Below are 20,036 nucleotides of genomic sequence, written 5' to 3' on the forward strand. Positions count from 1 at the left end.
AAACCATAATCAATTGTCCTAGCATTTGAGGGGGAACTATTCAAAAAGGTGCCTGGGTGAGATTTCTCAGTGGCAGAGTGTAGCTAGTTCTATGGAAATGAGGTAGAAAAAGGACTATTGACTCCAAGCAATGCCAATTGTTATTCAGATGCTGTACTGGGAGTAGAGTGTGGTTTTCTTAATATTTTTTTTACAACGCTACAGAACTTAGAAAGAGCAGCAATATCAAAAATACAGTTGGTGATGTAGGGCTGGATGTTTATAGTATTTCGATGCCTAAAGAGGCAGCTAGATACCTAGTGGGATTTTCAAAAGCACCTAGGTGCCTTACTCCCGAAATCAATTGGAGTTGACACCAAACTTCCTTAGGTACTTTTGAAAATCCCTATCCTATACTCTTATCTACATCTTCAGGCACCTAGATACCTTTAAAAATCTGGCTTGTAGTCCTTACTTCAGCCACTGACTTTATTATGAAAGAATTTACAGCAGCCATTTCCATAGATATGGAAATTTGAATGTCATAGGTCTAAAATTAGGGACAGAGCTTGAACCGTTGAGCTTCACGGTTGGGCCTGACCCAGTGAGGTACTGAGTATCTCCCAATAGCTGAGTGGCCTCAATTTCAGGGGAATGGTAGACACTCATCCTTTACAGAAGCTGCTTAGCATTTCACAAACTAGGACCTTTGGGGTAAAGTTAAATGCTGTGTGATAGTAGAAGCAATATTCTGTATTTATAGGTCAGAAATGAAATAGACACATAATATACAGATACACATCATGCAACTGGTTTGATGCATTACTGATGGGATGCAGGATACCAGACTTGATACCGGTTGTCTTATCCGGTATGGGAAATCCCATGTTTCAATGTTTACTTAAGTATTAAGTGGAGTAAACTTTAGTCCTTAAAAGCAAACATTCAAATGCACTCGCAAATCCAGAGACATACAATATGTAATTATACTAACCCCTTGAATATTTTTGGCAATTTCAGCTATTCACCAGAATGAGTATCTTTCTTTCAGGACCCGAAGATCAAAATTTACCAAGTCACTGCCAAAAAAAAAAAAAAAAAAAAAGGAAAACACCGACCATATGGAGAGCTTCAAGAAAGAAGAATTTTGTATTCCAAAGAATACAAAACAGACAAAACCTTCAATTATACAATACCCAGATGGAGATAAAGTTTCACAAATGACTGTTCAAAGATCTGAAGTTAAATACAAGCCAACTGTCTATCTAGGTTCCTATACTAGGTCCATCATCATGGTATCTGTGCAATGAAAGTGGGCACAAGAAGATCTTGTTCTCTCCTTTCCCATTCTGTATAGACTTGAGGACAAGTGGGTGTTTGTATTTGGTGAGATTATTGGGGAAAACAAGGTGATAGGGAGTCCACTAATAAAAGGGGTATTAATGGCAACTTTAAAAAACAATTGACATTCCTAATTATGTAAATCTGTCTTTAGTAAGAAAAAGACAAAAAAAGACAATAATTCTGAGTAGTGTAGAAGTCAGGCAAAGCTTGTAAACATAAGAGCAGGTCACAGTATACCTGGAAATGTGCGTGTCTAGAAATCAGCTGGTCAATATGACAAATATCCTTGGGCATTATGTGCCTCACTGAAGTCAAAGAGCTTTGGTTCAGGCCCTAGAAGAATGACCATACTATAGTTCAAAGAGGCATGTTTTCTATTTTTCACTTGCTCTTATTAAGTTTCAGGTTTACTTGGTATACGTTTCAGTCTTTGATCATGCTCCTGCACTGATGTGCTATATCATGGGATGTTATCAGTATGCGTGTTAATTGCTGTCACTAAAAAGCTGTACAATTCATAATTTTAATATCACACAGTACTTCAACCCATTGTGAGACATTCTCCTTGTAAAACTCATTTAGTTTCTGCAGTCAATAGATGTCTTCCTGTGCAGTAAGAACAGGAGTACTTGTGGCACCTTAGAGACTAACAAATTTGAGCATAAGCTTTCGTGAGCTACTGTAAGCTGTAGCTCACAAAAGCTTATGCTCAAATAAATTTGTTCGTCTCTAAGGTGCCACAAGTCCTCCTTTTCTTTTTGCAAATACAGACTAACACAGCTGCTACTCTGATTCCTATGCAGTGTGGTTGAAATTCACTGGTGAAAAGCCCACACAGCCTTCCAAATCACAAAATGATATCAGCATAGATATCCAGAAGCCTAAGCAGTGTGCTTTAAGGAGTGGGGTACTATGCTAACTCCAAAAAGGATTGCATAAAAAAAAAAAAGACGCTTTCAGGGTCAGAGTGGAATTCAATAGTTCCACACCCATGAAATTCCAGTGGCTGGAAGCCTCCACACTCTCTAGCAGATGTCAACTTATTTACTGAACCATCATTTTGGGGCAAACTCTTCTGTATGTGTTTAAACTAGGGTGTTTTTTTTAATGGTACGTCACATGAGTCAAGAGAAAGTCATGTAATTAGAATCCAACAAGCATTTCATTCTTCAGAGACATTAGTAGATTTTCAGTGATCTTAGAAGTTCATAACTCAGAATCTTTTCTATACCTTCCCTCAGTTGTACATTGTAATTTTAAGAATCCCCTCTCGAGGACAAAAACAAAAACTTAGTTTGCCATTATACTTTTCAGAATGAGGTGGGGAAAGCCATTAATAAAGAAGATCCATTTTAGGAATGTGCATTAATAAGCATTCAGTGGCTACTAATATGCGTGAGGCCGTTTTATATATACTTTGTCGAAAACTTTGAAATAAGTTCTTAGTTGCAGCAAAATGTGATGTGTCGTGAATTTTGTTTATTCAATGTCAACTCAAAATATCTGCAGCACAACTTCAATGCACTCAAAAAAAAAAATCTGCTGAAAATACTCTATTTGCCTTTTCTGGAAACAAAGAAAACTGTATTCCTACTTCTTTGCCAGAAAAAAAGAAATCTTCTATCCCCAAAGTTTATCCTTTTTATATGCAGATAATAGCAATTACACTTACCAGTAATGCTTCAATCTTTTTCCTTGAAAATATGCACTCTTCCTTTAATTGATACGTAGGCAGAGGTACACATTATCATGTAGTTTGTTATGAAAGGAAGTAGGTGGTGTATACATGCCAAAGTCTGACACCTTTACTCCCAGTGTAGCACCTTACTCCACAAGTTCATAGATTCCCAGGCCAGAAGGGACCACTGTGATCATCTAATCTGGTCATCTGCATAAACATAGGCCAGTGAACCTCCCCAAAATAATTTCTAGAGCTTCTCTTAGAAAAATATCCAAGCTTGATTTAAAAGTTGTGAGTGATGGAGAATCCACCCCAACCCTTTGTAAATTGTTCCAACAGTTAATTATTCTCACTGTTAAAAAGCTATGCTTTATTTCCAGTCCGAATTTCTTGATCTTTAACTTCCAGCCATTGTATCTTGTTAAACCTGTCTATGCTAGGCTGAAGAGCCCATTATTCAATATTTCATCCGTGTAGGTATTTACACACTGTAGTAAAGAGCAGAATTATCAGAAACACAGATGAACATAATTTGTTCGGGAAGAGTCGGCTTTTGTAAAGGGAAATCATGCCTCACCAATCTGCTAGAATTCTTTGAGGGGGTCAAAAAGCATGTGGATAAAGGGGATCCAGTGAATATAACTTATTTAGATTTTCAGAAAGCCTTTGACAAGATCCCTCACCAAAAGCTCTTAAGCTAAGTAGGGAAGATGAGATGAGGAAAGCCATCATGGGATAAGAGGGAAGGTCCTCTCATGGATTGGTAACTGGTAAAAAGATAGGAAACAAAGGGTAGGAATAAGTGGTCAGTTTTCAGAATGGAGAGAGGTAAATAATGGTGTCCCCCAAAGGTCTGTACTGGGACCAGTGCTTTTCAACATATTCATAAAAAGGGGTAAACAATGAGGTGGCAAAATTTGCCGATAATACAAAACTACTCAAGATATTTAAGTCCCAGGCAGATGGCGAACAGCTACAAAAGGATCTCAAAACTGGGTGTCCGGGCAACAAAATGGCAGATGAAATTCAAATGTTGATAATGTGAAGTAATGCACACTGGAAAACAATCTGAGCTATACATACAAAGGGAAAGGAGTCCAGGAGAGCTGGCTTTTAATGAAGCCATATTGAGGGCACAGGAACAAACCATCTTGATGTGCAGAAAGAATAGCAAATATGGCAGGTGACCAGCTTGGCTTAACAATGAAATCTTTGGTGATCTTAAACTCAAAAGGGAAGCTTACAGGAAGTGGAAATTTGCATAGATGACTAGGGAGGAGTATAAAAATATTGCTAGGTATGCAGGGGTGTAATCAGGAAGGCCAAGGCACAATTGGAGTTGCAGCTAGCCAGGGATGTGAAGGGTAACAAGAAGGGTTTCTACAGGTATGTTAGCAACAAGGAGGTCAGAGAAAGTGTGGGACCCTTACTGAATGGGGGAGGCAACCTAGGGATAGATGATGTGGAAAAAGCTGAAATACTCAATGCTTTTTTGCCTCTGTCTTGGCAGACAAGGTCAGCTCCCAGACTACTGCACTGGGCAACACAGTATGGGGAGGAGGTGAGCAGCCCTCAGTCATGAAAGAACAGGTTAAGGACTATTTAGAAAAGCTGGACATGCACAAGTCCATGGGTCCAAATCTAATGCATACAAGGGTGATGAGGGAGTTGGCTTTGCAATCACATCAGCCATTGTCCATTATCTTTGAAAATTCGTGGCGATCAGGGGAGGTCCTGGACGATTGGAAAAAGGCAAATATAGTGCCCATACTTTTAAAAATGGAAGAAAAAGAACCCGGGGAACTACAGACAAGTCAGCCTCACTTCAGTCCCCAGCAAAATCATGGAGCAGGTCCTCAAGGAATCCATTTTGAAGCACTTGGAGGGACAGAAGAATCCCATGCACTGCTACAGGCTGGGGACTGACTGGCTAAGCAGCAGTTCTGCAGAAAAGGACCTGCGGATTACAGTGGATGAGAAGCTGGATGACTCAGCATTGTACCCTGGTTGCCAAGAAGGCCAACGGCATATTGGGCTGTATTAGTAGGAGCATTGCCAGCAGATCGAGGGAAATTATTCCCCTCTGTTTGGCACTGGTGAGGCCACACCTGGAATACTGCATCCAGTTTTGGTTCCCCCCACTACAGAAGGGATGTGGACAAATTGGAAAGAGTCCAGCGGAGGGAAACAAAAATGATTAGGGAGCTGGGGCACATGACTTATGAGGAGAGGCTAGGGGAACTGGGTTTATTTAGTCTGCAGAAGAGAAAAGAGTGAGGGGGGATTTGATAGCAGCCTTCAACTACCTGAAGGGGTGTTTTCAAAGAGGATGGAGCTAGGCTGTTCTCAGTGGTGGCAGATGACAGAACAAGAAGCAATCTCAAGTTGCAGTGTGGGAGGTCTAGGTTGAATATTAGGAAATACTATTTCACTAGGAGGGTGGTGAAGCGCTGGAATGGGTTACTTAGGGAGGTGGTAAAGAGGTTTAAGGCCTGGCTTGACAAATCCCTGGCTGGGATGATTTAGTTGGTGTTGGTCCTGCTTTGAGCAGGGGATTGGACTTGGAAGAGACCTTGGGAGGTCATCTAGTCTAATATTCTGTGATTCTACAGAAACATCACACTAAGGTTCAGTGGTCATTTTGCCTGAGTAAGGACTTCAAGATGGGGCTCTGTTTTAACCAAATTGATTTGTAATGAGATGGGTGCTGGTTAAAAATTATAGTTATTCCAAACATTTAAATTAGGAATAATCCATCCTATACTTTTAGAAAGTCAAGCTGATTTTCTAAAGTTGAATCTTTGTATGTTCATGGTATTCTGGAAGAACAAACTTAGAGTCTACTTACCTGGTATCAGATACTAAAAGTTTAAAAATCATCTAGAGGACCATGAGCCCAATGCAGTTTGTTGGTTTATAACTTGTAGCATTAATATTTAAGGGCCTTTTTTCAGTTAAAAAAGATGATTCTGCATTATATTAGTTTTCACAAATAATGGAATATGTTAAAAGTAATGTAAGTCAACTGCATTCATCTCCATCAAAATGGTTTCATTGGGACATAACTCCAAGGGTTATCTGGGTAAAGATGTCTGTACTCTTTCAGACCTCAGTTACAATGTGCATAATCGTAGAATTCCCCACTCACCAAACCCAAAGCCTCAGCACTTCACTCCCACTAGTTTACTCCAAAAGCAAACAGAGTAGCATAGTCAATTTCATAATACCTCCAAATACACTAGAGAGTCTATCAATTTCACTTTGCTTCTTTCCCTGAATGTAGAGTGGAATAGTGTTAATCCACCCTACTGACAGGTACTAGCTCACTCCAAATCCAGCATTAGTCTGTAAATGAAATAAAATAAATAGAAATACCACTGCTAGGATCCCAAAGAAAACTATAAAGGACTGGAAAGACATGGTTCTTATGAAAGCAATTTCACCATTATTTAAAAGAACTTGCATGACTTTCCCAAAATCAGCCGGGAGTAGGCTATAAGTGCAGATTTTTTTTTTTTTTAAATGACACTGACCAAACAGTCTGAAGCGACCTTTTCAAGTCTGTTTGGGAACACAGACTCACACTCCAGACAGCTTCTCACTTCAGTTTTTAAATTAGGGAGATAATCCTCATTTTTAATTTGTTATTTCCATAAAGGTTTCCTGTTGATCTGCACCTTCTGAGTACACTTGAAAGCTTGTAAGTAACAGCGGTAGGCTGATTTTTTAATTTTTCTTTTACACCACTTGAGTGGATCCAAATTCTATGAGGCAAAAAAGGATATCTGGCAGCATATAACACAGAATGCCACTTGATATCACGCGCCGTCTTTAAGCAGAAGCTGCTGGAAGGCTCAGAATTTTTTCTTGTGTCCCATGGTTTGTAAAACAGAGTTCTTATTTATTAATGACATTGCTTCTTGGAGAAATCAAGCCAGTATTTCAAAGTGCCTTACTCTCTAGTTCACATCAGTATTAAATAGATATTTATTCCATAGGCTAGGTACCAGTATTTAAAATACAGAAGAACAAAAAGCGTTTGCACCTTCAGTCTTAAATTATCTGCATCCCTAAGACTTTACACACAGCTATTGAGATTTTTTTTTTAACCCCCTTGACATAGGAAGTCACTGGCTATGGTAGGCAGATTTCATAGGAGATTAATGTTTGTAAAGTACTCCGCAATGAAGCCCCAACACACCCCAGTGAGAAAAAAAAAAAAGCATTTATTTTATAGATAACTTTGTGTCATGGTGTCCCTAAGTGGCATGCCCAAGGTCACACAGGAATAGAATCTGGGAGGTCTAAATCCCAACCCTCTGCTTGAACACTACTACTGACAACTCCTCTTTCTTTTGATCTTTGATGCAGAAGCATTCTCAAGGAGAGACTACCCTCTGGGCTCCCTTGTTCTGAACTGAGGACACCGCAGCAGCTATGGAGGAGCCCAGTGAGAATTAATGCTTCAAAGCTGTATTTGTTTCTTACCATATTTCCAACACATTCATAACCAAAGACCATGAAGTGGATAAAAATCAATATTTTGATCAAATTACATACAGAGTATTGCATTCCTGAGGAAAATAGCACATCTGAGTGCCAGGAATTTAACTGCAAAACAAAGCAAGTGAAACCTTTGATCAGTTTGTAACACATCTAGCTGAGGGTTCTTTATAATGCCCATTAGTATAAGACCCTGATCCTACAAAGACTTAAATAGGTACTTATTTTACCTATGAGAGTAGCCATTGAAATCAATGGGACTACTTACAGTACACAAATCTTGGCAGGATCGAGACCTAAGATCTTAGGCTTGTCTCCAAAAAAAGCACTTGGTATTGTTGATGGATTAATTCAGGATAGAAATTAAGAGAGTCATAAGTAATGAGAATCTAGATACTAATGAAAATCCAGGGAATGTGCTATGCAGACAAGAACAAAGCAAGGACAGATTCTGCTCCCTCTGAAGTCAATGGAAAAGTTATGCACCATACTGTGGAAATATGTTTTAAAACTAAGAACACGTGACTCTGGATCCAGTGAAACTTCTGATTGTATTTGACTTTTTTCATACTAATTGAGAAAAAAGGGGCATTATGAAAAGTACTACACAAAAGTTTTCCAAATTAAGTATAGGTGACCTTGTTTGTGTACAGTACAAAAGTCAGATGGCTACTGAAGCAAAACTACCATGAAACACATAAGAAATATACCTCATTCATGCTCATCTGAAACAAGAATAATAAATAATAAAAAAGGAGAAATATAAGCCAGAAACCTGATCTTTCCAAGAGTTCCTCAGGAATAGATCATTACCCCCATACAGTGCCCAATGAATTAGATTGCTTGTGGAGTATATACACACTGCCCTCTACCAGTTTCCAGGTCCCCAAAGACAGGTAATATAGTGCAGAATATTCGGCACAGGAGAAACTACTTACAAATGCAATGACAGCATTCAAGTTACTGGATGGTGCACAAACTGAATACATGAGAACACATTAGTGGGAAAGCACTGAACAGAACGTGGAACTAGAGCAAACTAGATTGCTCTAATAACTAGAGCAAACCAAACACTGGTGAAACAGAGGCAGAGTAAACCCTGATACCTGCTAGAACTCAGTTAATCTTACCCAAAGTTTAAGAAGTTAAGTTAAATTTGTCCATAACTATTACAGGGTAAATGCATTTATATTATGTTTCAGATAACCACTGATTTTATTTTTGAAAAGTGAGTATGTAGATGCATTAACAGAAATAGTGGATGTATAATTTCATGCAGTAGAATTCTCACTTCAAGAGCAGCTCATTTTTTGTTATATGGATATATGTGTGCGCCTTACTCTGGCGGACAGTGGGTTGGTTTGTTTTGTTTTTTTAAACACCCTACCTGGGATAGGTGAACCAGTTCAGAATTTTGAACCAGCTGAATTTTCACCTACAACTGAAAGCAAACTCTTTATGAAATTAAAAAACAGTTGCATTTAGGGGGGAACAGAAAATGAGAAGATAAGCATCCCTGTGATTCCAGATGGACTTAAAACATTCTCACTTATAAAGAAGTGAATGACTTTATAGTATTTTTTTTCCTATAACTGCCCTACTGGAACTGAGCAGATCTCCTAGTCCAGTAGCCTGTCTCAGACAGAAGCTTGGGCCATGATCACTGATCTTTAGGTTTACCCTAGAATTCCCAATGCTCCGATGCAATAACTCCAAGCTGGTAAAGGAGAGATAGAGAGGTATTGGCAACAATTGCACTTTGTTTCTTAAATTCAAAATCACTACTATAACAAACAAACTTTCTTTAAATGGAACAGGACTGTCTTAGGCAATTAAAGAGATATTTAACATTAACAGAGCTCTTCATCGTGGTATGGCAATTTATTATAATATATTATTACAGGGTGCAAACTCATGTGACAGTTCCTGCTTATATGATGTAAAATATGGTAGTTAGGCAGCATTTCTTTTCTGTGCAATTAGCAGATGGAAAACTGGAAATTCAGCAAGATGAGTGGATCAAGCTGAGGGGGACTACTTAACAGCCAATCTGAATCATGTGATTTTGCAGCCAGAAGTTATACATGTGTAGCTGGTTTGGAGCAGAGGGAGCAATCTAGGATTAGAGGATTCTAAACACAGAGTGCATGATCTGTGAAAGGAACTGAGGAAACTCCCAAGAAGCAAGTAAATTAGAACCACCAGCTTTGCATTGGATTTGTGGTTTTGGACTTGGGGGGAGAAGGAGGAGAAGAGAGAGAAATCAAAAACCTCCTGAGATTTGGGGAATTAAAGGTGTCTTTAGGTGTCCCTCTTAGGTGTCAGTTCACAAGAAACAATGTTTGTGAGAGAACTTAGTGAGTCTAACATACAGCAAAAACAATGAGGAGTCTTTGTGGCACCTTAGAAACTAACAAGTTTATTTGGGCACAAGCTTTCATGGGCTAAAACCCACTTCATCAGATGCATGGAGTAGAAAATACAGAGACAGGTATAAATACACAGTGCATGAAAAGATGGGAGTTACCTTACCAAGTGTGGGGGTCAATGCTAGCGAGCCAATTCAATTAAGGTGGAAGTGTGCTACTCTTAACAGTTGACAAGAAGGGGTGAATACCAAGGGAGGGGGAAAAAAATCACTTTACTAGTGCAAATGAGGCCAATATAATCAAGGTGGCCCATTTCAAACAGTTGACAAGAAGATGTGAGTATCAGCAGGGGGAAATTAGTTTTTGTAGTGACCCATCCACTCCCAGTCTTTATTCATGCCTAATTTGATGGTGTCCAGTTTGACAATTAATTCCAGTAATGAGAAACTGCAGAAGAGTCTGTTTTTGAAGTTTTTTTGTTGAAGAACTCAGAAGTCACCTACTATGGGCAAGCCCAACACAGAAAGTAACAGAACAGAGGCATGCCTTGTTACTCAGTGCCTCGTGACTTAACAAGGAATTGCAACTGTGTGTTTATTAAGAATGTCTGTTAGACACATGATCTCGTTCTGGGGGACTCTCACCTCACCTCAATTATTGCTCCAACTGTTGAGAGAATGAAGGACACCATTGCCTTTCTTGTAATAAGAGCTGTCCATTTGTTATTCTGTTTGTTGCAACAGGTATTTATCAATTCCAAAGCATTATGGTAAGTGCTAGGAAGAGTATGATCATTTTTTTAACATGCTTTTTTTTTGGTGTGCAGAAAATTCCAATAAGGTGTAACCCAACTCAAGCAAACATGTCTGGAAGTGGCCTTTCCAGCTTCTAAATCACTGATACTAGCTCCTCTTTAGTATTTACTTTTTCAATGACCTCTGATTCATGTGGGGAGATTCTATATAAAAATCAGTATATTGTGAACAATGAGGAGCAGGGGGCAGCATAGGGCTACAACAGAGGGAACTAAAACTAATTTACAAATTTAACACTAAACAACTCTGGCAGTGTTAAGCAATGCGATACAATGGTCCTGTGCCTTAAACTGCAAACACACAACTTGAGCCATTATGGACCAGGCCCTGTGCTCTAGGAATGGAATGGCCACAATGGGTTTCCCCCCTTTAGGCTGAGTGCTACTCCCACTGGTTTATCAATATTTAAAATTGTAAAATCCAAGCTCTGTCAATCTAAAACACCCAGCTTTGCTGAACCCCAAAGTTCTCAGGACTGAAGGGGAACCTTCAGATAGCCAGTCTGAACCACTCCCCATTTAGAATTTTTTCCAAGACATTCAATTAACAGCTCTGAGGATAAATTAAGCCTGTGTCTCAGCCAACCAGGGAGCAAGCTCATCTGCTAGAGAACATGTCCATCTGGCCTCTCTGAGCCTTCAGTTCTCTTTCCTCTTGCTCCTCTTCTGGTGCCAGTTTAGACCTCAAACCATTGGAGAATCCTATATGTGTTGCCAATTGGGCTCATTAACATTTCCCTCCAGGAACCCCTGTTGTCCAGTTAGATTATGTACTGGACTGCTCCATGCTGCAGTCTCACCAATGGCTGGAGAAACAGCTAGCCACCTGGTGTCTGAAGTAGTGTTTTAATCCCCAGGCTGCCAGAAATGGTGCAGGGTTCTTCCACCCTATCACACTAACCTACAGTGAAATGTAAGAAAAATGTCAGATACAGCTTGGCATACAGGATGTTTAATGGAGAATGTACACTGCACTGGTCAATGTTTAACAAAACAAAACAGAACAACCAGGGAGTTACATTGACTAAACAGAAAAGAAAAAGGGTGGGGGGGGGTTGTTTTAAATGAATTCCCAGGTTGGATAGGGATCAGCACTGCAGTCTGGAGGAAAGTGTAAAGAAACACACTGAGCTTCTGCCTCTTTTAAAAAGGCTCAAGAAGGTTCACACACTCTGTAACCTGTCCAAGAGCATTAAGGAAGGGAAGCCTGTCAAACCTCCTGTAGTTACAATTCTCAAAAAAGTAATTACAAGGTCTAGTTCACATGGAGTTTGCAAAGGAGGAATGGAGGAGTGGGGGAGCCTGGAATAAACAGCAAGAGGAAGTGTGACAGAGAATGATTAAACACCCCTGATCTCTCCATGGTTCCAGATCATTTTCTCCACTGCCCTGGGCCTAAAACTTGTGTGCACACATTGATGAGAAACAGAGGCTGATCATTAGCAATCATAGCCCAGGGAAATAACTCACTAACAATGCAGCAGGGAGCCTTCTACTCCTTCATCATGAGATCTGATGAAATCTAGGAACCATACTTAACCAGCAGACTGAGCAGTCTTCTGTTTAAAGATTTCATTTTTTTCATGCAATAGCATCAAAAGACACAGGGACAAACTAACTGCTCCAGGCACACTATTTAATGTCATAGGGACACAAAAGTCGCATTTGAAAATCCTGAGGTGATGATAAAGCAAAGAAATAAATCCACCAAGAGGGATAAATGTGCCATATAGTCTCCAATATCTCTATCTAATGAGGTGCTAGTTCATTTTGGAGCTCCGTGGGTTAACCCCACACTTCCTGCTATTTCCTCTCTTTCATTCTCCAAATCTCAATTTCATAAAAGCCTCTTATTTTTGTAGCACCCAATCCAACTCCCCATTGAAGTTAAAGAATATTTTCCATTGATTTCAGCAGGAGTTGAATTGGGCTCTGGGGCTTAATTTTCAGAGGTGTTGAACATCTGCATTGATTTCAGCTGGAGTTACAAGTGACCAGAACCTCTGAAAAATGAAACCCTTCAGGTGAAAAACTATTATCTATCAGTCACTGTAAATATCTCAAAGGGCTCAGAGAAGCATGAAACTGAATTGCTGCATGTAAGATACAGCTATCAGAAAGTAGAATCTGTATGAATATTCTCCCTGCTGGAAAAAAATCAAACAGATTAAATTTGTTCACCGGCAAATTCTCATTTTCAGATCTTTGCTAAACGTAGAGCAAGGCAAAAAAAATTTGGACAAATAGTTTATTTGCTGAAAACTGCAGTTTTAGTTGACCCATTCATAGTGGCATTTTATAATGGCAATTATGAGTCATTGGAACAGGGGAAAAGAATGATTGTATAGCCTGGTGGTTAGGGCATGCACTCAGGATGTGGGAGATCCAACTTCAAAACCCTGCTCCAAAGGCTAATTATTTATAACAATTAGAACAGCTTCAGACTAAGAAACATCTACAGCAGAATATCCTGTAGCCCAATGGCTCAGACAATCTTCTGTGAAGACATTCTGGGAGAGTATCCTAACCATTGGCCTAGAAGTTAAAGGGAGATCTCCTCCTGTGGTTTTGTCAATCTGGTCCTTTACATGTCTGAAATAGAAAGTTTCAGGTCAGGCTGAAACTAAACATTTTGTTTTGACATTCCTGAACTGTCTTGAGTTTCAGTTTGGTCAAGACTATTCAGGGAATTTACATCAAGATTGCAAATAGTTTTGCCTCAATCAAAACTGCATTTTCAGTGAATAAACTATTTGCCTAAAAGAATTCGCTCACCTCTAGTACTCACTGAAAAAAAAAAGTGACATTTTACGGTCTTATTGGTTTTCTAAAACCTATTAATTGTGTTTATAGTAGTGCCCATTGTCCTTGATACTGTACAAAGAGAGTAATAGAGTCTCCCTGCCCCAACGAGCTTACAAGCTAAAGAAACAAGACAGACATGAGAGAGGGGAAGGGATTCAGCATACAAAGCAGGGTAGACAATGTAATAGTGGCAAAAACATTTGTTCTGTGTTTGTTTCTTTTGGAAGAGGGGTTAGTTAGAAAGAGATAAACTAAGTGGAAAGAAAAGTGAAGGAAGATGGACATTGATGGGAAGGGAAGGTGAGGGGAGTAGGACAGAGGAGAAGAATGGAGTGAAGCTGAGGTGAAGAGACAATTAGGGAATTTAAGCTCTGGGGAGGAGTTCTGGGAAAGGGGTGGTGTAAGTAAAGGCATCTTTGGGGGAGGAGGGGGTCAGCATTGATCCTGGGGCCTAGGTCAGATGGGTTGAGGAGCCCCATTTCCAAAATGTAGTAACTGACAGAGTCAGTGCCCAAGAGGCCAACGGGGCAAATAGTGTTGCAGCCTGGCAAGACACTAGAAACCTAGCACACCACAGGAGAGCCAGAGTACAGAGGCATGGATTCTCCGCACAGCAATCCTAGTGGATGGTTGATGGGGAGCATTCATTAGGATCTCCGACAGAGGCACACCTGGGTCTTCGTTTCCCCAATGTGATAGGGTCTCTCCTGCACTGTTCTGGATCTGGGGAGTAGTAGGGGAAGGGTGGCCCCAGCTGGGCCCCCATTTATTCCCTCTCCACAAAGTAATGGCCCCTGTTTTAGCTGGTGCTAGTTCTGCAACTGCTCTGCTACAGAATATTGCTGCCCACTTTGTAAAACTACTCATTTTGTACACATTTTTATCACACTGGTACATGCTCTGGCTGGGACCAGTTATTACCATAAAGTTACCAATGTTGTGGACTGTGTGACTGCACAAAAGTGGCTATTTCGAGGCTCTGAAGCAGCAGCCAGTCCCTACACAACATAGTAATGTCTTGGTGCAGTTTCATTATATTTCTTCATCACCACAACACAGCCTGCTGATGTGCTGTTCAAACCCTCATGCCATGACATTTCATAGACCCCAAAAGTACTCTCAGGACAACAGTGAACATTCTGCAACGGATTGTGAAATATGGAGTTATGGCAATAAAATCAGGGCTATCAGAAATACTAAGGATAGAAACCCTAGACCTGTTTCCCAGTCAGTCCCCATGGCTCAGACAGATTTATTTAAAGGAACATTAAAGGGTTGTGGTTTTTTTGTAAACTGACTTGATTTTGAGGTAGTCATGACTCCTGTCCTTGAGTCCCTCAACCTGTTCTTGCAGTCTTGTAATTACATATTTTAGTTTTTTATCATTCCCCCCACACACACACACACTTATTGCTGTTGGAAAGACCCACACACAAAATAGAAAGAACTATCCCATAACAGTCAATGGAGTTTATGCTCCTAAGTATCTAAATCTTTTTAGAAACCTAAACCTCATTTTCAAATCAGTGAGACATTGCAACACAGAGCACAGCAATGCCTAAATACCTTTAAAAATCTGGATCTAAGCTCTGTGGGACAGAGGTGGTCTCTTATTACATGTTTGTACAGTGCCTAGCACAGTGGAGCCTCTAGATGCTATTATAGTTCTAACACAATCAGCAGTCAGAAGGAAGGAAATAGGAGGGGAGAACTGTTTGTATCTGTTACCTTTGGCAAAAAACACAGTACCAAGAGTTTTAAAACCCAGTGCAACATGTTCAGTGCAATGATCCTTCTTCCTGCACTGGAGGGACTGTACATGGAAGAACCCAAGAGTTCATATTTTGCTTAAGCCACTCTTTCCTATGAGGGACAAAAGGCTAAGCAATTGGTGGTTGAATTTGGAGAAAATGAAATGCATGAGGGACCTCCTCCCTGTTAGTACGAGTCCTCATGAATCATCATAATCCATTAACACAGCTTATTCTCTTGGGACGTTTATCAAGAGTCATCAGTCTCTAAATAAAATAGCTCTCTAACTTGGCAAAAAAACCAAATCCTTTGCCACAGTTAAATGGCCTCAAATGTAAAAGAATCCCAGCTCAGAGGTGTACAACACAAGCACTCATACCACACTGTTTACAGCACTTGAATTCAAGTTTAATTTTCATTCAGAGTACAAGGATTTTATGTGAAAAGCCAATACGAAAGGCTTGGCATATATTTTAATTGGACATTAACTTAAAATAAGATTTTCAAACAATAGGGCTATTTCATATTGATTTACAGACCAACCCATTAACTTTACAGTGAGTATCATCACCTTCTAGATCCTAATACAGTTTTTTCATCTCCCAAGATGTCTTTAGACATGGAGACTTGACACTTCTCTGCAGCACTGATTGCTATGAGTTTTAAATTATTCTGAGTGGGAACATTACAAAAATAGCTTCCAGATACATAATGTAAAAGCTGTCTTACAGGAAGCAAGGAATGAAGGGAGGGAGGGAAGGAGAGCTTGTGCTAGAAGAAGGTGACAAAGGCAATTGCAGTTTTGTTGTGATATATAATGACAAGAAAGATTCCTGTAGGCTAAATTCTTTTCCCAGGGCAGGTGTTCAGTAAATGGCCTTATGGTCACAGTTGTATTATGTGTCTCCCAAAGATCACCGAACCAGTAACCGAGCAGACATAGGAAAATAATTACCCAAGGATCTCCTGAGCTCACAGAACGCAAGCTCCCTTTCTTGTGACCAGCAATACAATCGCATGTAAACAAAAATATCTGCAGTAAATGGGATATGGTACCAAGAGTTGGCGTTCACTTTTAGAGTTGGCGTCTTTATTTCTATCGCATGTTTGTGAATTATTAGATGCATGAGAAGTGTTAAATAGTTATGCTGTTTGGGAACCAAAAGCCCACTGCTTACAAATGGAACAGAAAAAGCACAAGCAGGAGCAATACAAAGCTCCTTAAACCAATCCACCACTCTACCCCTATCCTTATGGAGGATATGATGCCATGGTCAGGTCTCAGTTTTTGGCCCCTCTACTGAGATTACCAGTAGGGGGGTAGTTTATTGCCAAGTGGTAGGGGAGTTGTGATAGGACAGTGAAACTTGCCCACCTAGGATTGAAGTGAAACATTTCTCTTTTAAAGTGAATTTTCTAAGCACTAATGGCAGTTTTCACTGGAGAACCATGACTCTGATATCGGATGAAAGCCACCCAAATATGAATGGGCAGTTATTTTAACCAGCTCCTGGCTGGTGCTTTGAATTAATCTTCACACTGTTTCAGTTTCAGGGATGTGTAAACCCAGTGGATGGCAGATTCTGCTACTGGCCGCAAAGTTTGGCAAATCCAATGCCTTTTTTCCCTGCTGATAATCTAGGTACAAGGTCCCAGTTCCAATTCATCATTGCCCCGTGGCCACTTTGCACCAACTCTGCTAGCAGAAAACAGCCACAGAGCAGCACACAGCCCTCTGTCCCATGCCGACTCCTCTCTGGCCAGCATATTCCCATGTCTCATCCAGCCCAGCCATTTCAGTCAATACTCCCTCAGCTTTTCCCTTTTAGGAGCTACCTGTATCATGACTTGTACTGTTTTACTGCATAGCCTATCCACTTGTTTTATCCAGTGTCTGCATAAGCGGTCTAAATTCAGCAGTGTAAAGTAGTTCTCATTTCCTCACTAGTCAGCATTCCTATCTAGATAGACACACACCCCATAGCCTGCCTAATCGTTGTCTTAGACACTCTGCTCTTTACTTAGCATATTCTTATCACATAGAATTCCTGGCCAGGCACTAGCAAATATAACTACTACTTATTAAAGTCCACCATCCAGGGACTAGACTTACTGTGTTTGTATATCTTGTACGTTGCTTCAGCTCAGACAAAGAAACTCTTATGATTGCTGTTGTTTTAGTGGGTGAGCCAATAGTGGGCCTCCCATTGTAGCAGCTGTGCCTGGTTGTTCTTTGCATCTATCACAGTGGACAAGAATGGAAGTCTGAAGCCAAATTAAAGTTCCCAGTTTTATCAAGTTTCAGGGCCTAGATTCAGTAGGGTAGTCCTATATTCTGTGAGCAGGGAACCTTTCAGAATATGATGATTGCATGACAGTCATATCAAAATCATATTAGGATGTTATGATTTGACATCACCACATTGCATCGCAACTAAGTATTCCATAGTAACATCATATCGCATCGCACCACCTATCAAGGCTGACCTCCTCCATGTGAATAAACATGGATATCTCACAAACCTGCCACCATACATCAGTTACTTGGCTGCAATCAAAGTGCAGGTCTACATGGATAGAACTAGATATACTACCAAATATACTATGTAAACCTCAATAGACATACAGAAAGACATATCTGGGTACTTGTAAAAGGGAGTAGCAGGACCCCCTTTGCTCCTGCCTCTGCTCCAAAAACCACTCAGAGACCCTCAGGTTCAGCAATCACTGGTGCAATTTACAGGGTGCAATTCCCACCACCTTCTCACCACATACAGCTTGGGGGTTTCAGTCTAGAGGACTTCCGAGCCTCTGCAGCCAGGAGAGAAGAATTTCCACTCTCCAGCTTCCCCCTTTCTGTCTGCCCCCATTGGCTTCCTTCCCCTTTTATGCAGCCCCAGGCTAATCAAGCTGGCAGCTGTTTCCCCTTTGCCAATTAGGCAAAGTTTCTCTAGCCAGCTCCAATTTACATCCCTTAATGGGAGCTGGCATGATAGAGGGCTGGCTCAGCAGCCCCAGCCCAGCACCCTGTTACATACCTCTCCTGCTTATCTAACCACCAGGTTCATCCTTGCCCATCCCCTCTTTACTCTACCAAATGGGCACTATGGGGGGAGTTCGTTCCTCCTTTGGGTGACCCCCAGGGTCCTCCTTGTGGGGTTCTTGTATCCTCACCCCCACAGAAATTACACTGTGGGCGGTGAATGCCCCCATAGGCCCGCCACAGCCCACAGGTCCTCACACCATTCTCACCCCCAGGTGTGTGTCTCCTCTTTTTCCCTCTCCCCTTCTGGCAGGGGTTTGGAGTTGGTCCCTACTTCCTCCTGGACACCCAGCTTCCTCAAACCTGGCAAGCGGGGCCTGGGCCTCTTCTCTTGCGGGGGGGTCACCTCATAGGGAGCTCTGTTGGGCCTGTCTCCACCCCCGCTCCCCCGCCAAATCTCTCCTTCGACTCAGGTTCTCTTGTCTAGGGCTTTTTATTTCAATCTCCTGAAGACATTGGTCTCCTTCCTTACCAGGGCTTCATGGTCTAGGGCAGGGATCAACAACCTTTGGTGAGCTGGGCTGGTTTGAGGCTGCGGGAAGCAGCACGGTCCGAGGGATGTGCTGGCCGCCACTTCCAGCAGCCCCCATTGGCCTGGGACAGCAAACTGCAGTCAGTGGGAGCCGTGATCGGCCAAACCTGCGAAGGCGGCAGGTAAACCAGTCCAGCCCACTAGGAGGCTTACCCTGGCAGGCCACATGCTAAAGGTTGCCAATCCCTGGTCTAGGGATTTCCACCCCCTTTCTTTGGGAGACCTCCCCTTTTCCCCCAGTGTGTGCTTCCTCCCAGTGTCCTCTTTCCCTCGGAGGATCCGGAGAGCTACAGGCCAGTCAGCCTCACCTCAGTCCCTGGAAAAATCATGGAGCAGGTCCTCAAGGAATCAGTTCTGAAGCACTTAGACGAGAGGAAAGTGATCAGCATGGATTCACCAAGGGCAAGTCATACCTGACTAACCTAATTGCCTTCTGTAAGGAGATAACTGGCTCTGTGGATGAGGGGAAAGCAGTGGATGTATTATTCCTTGACTTTAGCAAAGCTTTTGATACAGTCTCCCATAGTATCCTTGCCAGAAAGTTAAAGTAGTATGGGCTGGATGAATGGACTATGAGGTAGATAGAAAGCTGGCGCAGCCATCAAGCTCAGCGGGTAGTGATCAATAGCTCCATGTCTAGTTGGCAGCCGGTATCAAGCAGAGTGCCCCCAGGGTCAGTCCTGGGGCTGGTTTTGTTCAATATCTTCATTAATGATCTGGAGGATGGTGTGAACTGCACCCTCAACAGATGACACTAAACTGGGAGGAGTGGTAGATACACTGGAGGGTAGGGATAGGATACAGAGGGACCTAGACAAATTAGAGGATTGGGCCAAAAGAAATCGGATGAGGTTCAACAAGAACAAGTGCAGAGTCCTGCACTTAAGACAGAAGAATCCCATGCACTGCTACAGACTAGGGAGCGAATGGCTAAGCAGTAGTTCTGCAGAAAAGGACCAAGGGGTTATGGTGGACAAGAAGCTGGATATAAGTCAGTGTGCCCTTGTTGCCAAGAAGGCTAATGGCATTTTGGGATGTATAAGTAGGGGCATTGCCAGCAGATTGAGGGACGTGATCATTCCCCTCTATTCAACAATGGTGGGGCCACATCTGGAGTACTGTGTCCAGTTTTGGGCCCCACACTACAAGTAGTATGTGGAAAAATTGGAAACAGTCCAGCAAAGGGCAACAAAAATTATTAGGGGGCTGGTGCA

Source organism: Lepidochelys olivacea (genome assembly GCF_965140295.1).
Source record: "Lepidochelys olivacea isolate rLepOli2 genome assembly, chromosome: 8".
Lineage (NCBI taxonomy): Eukaryota > Metazoa > Chordata > Testudines > Cheloniidae > Lepidochelys > Lepidochelys olivacea.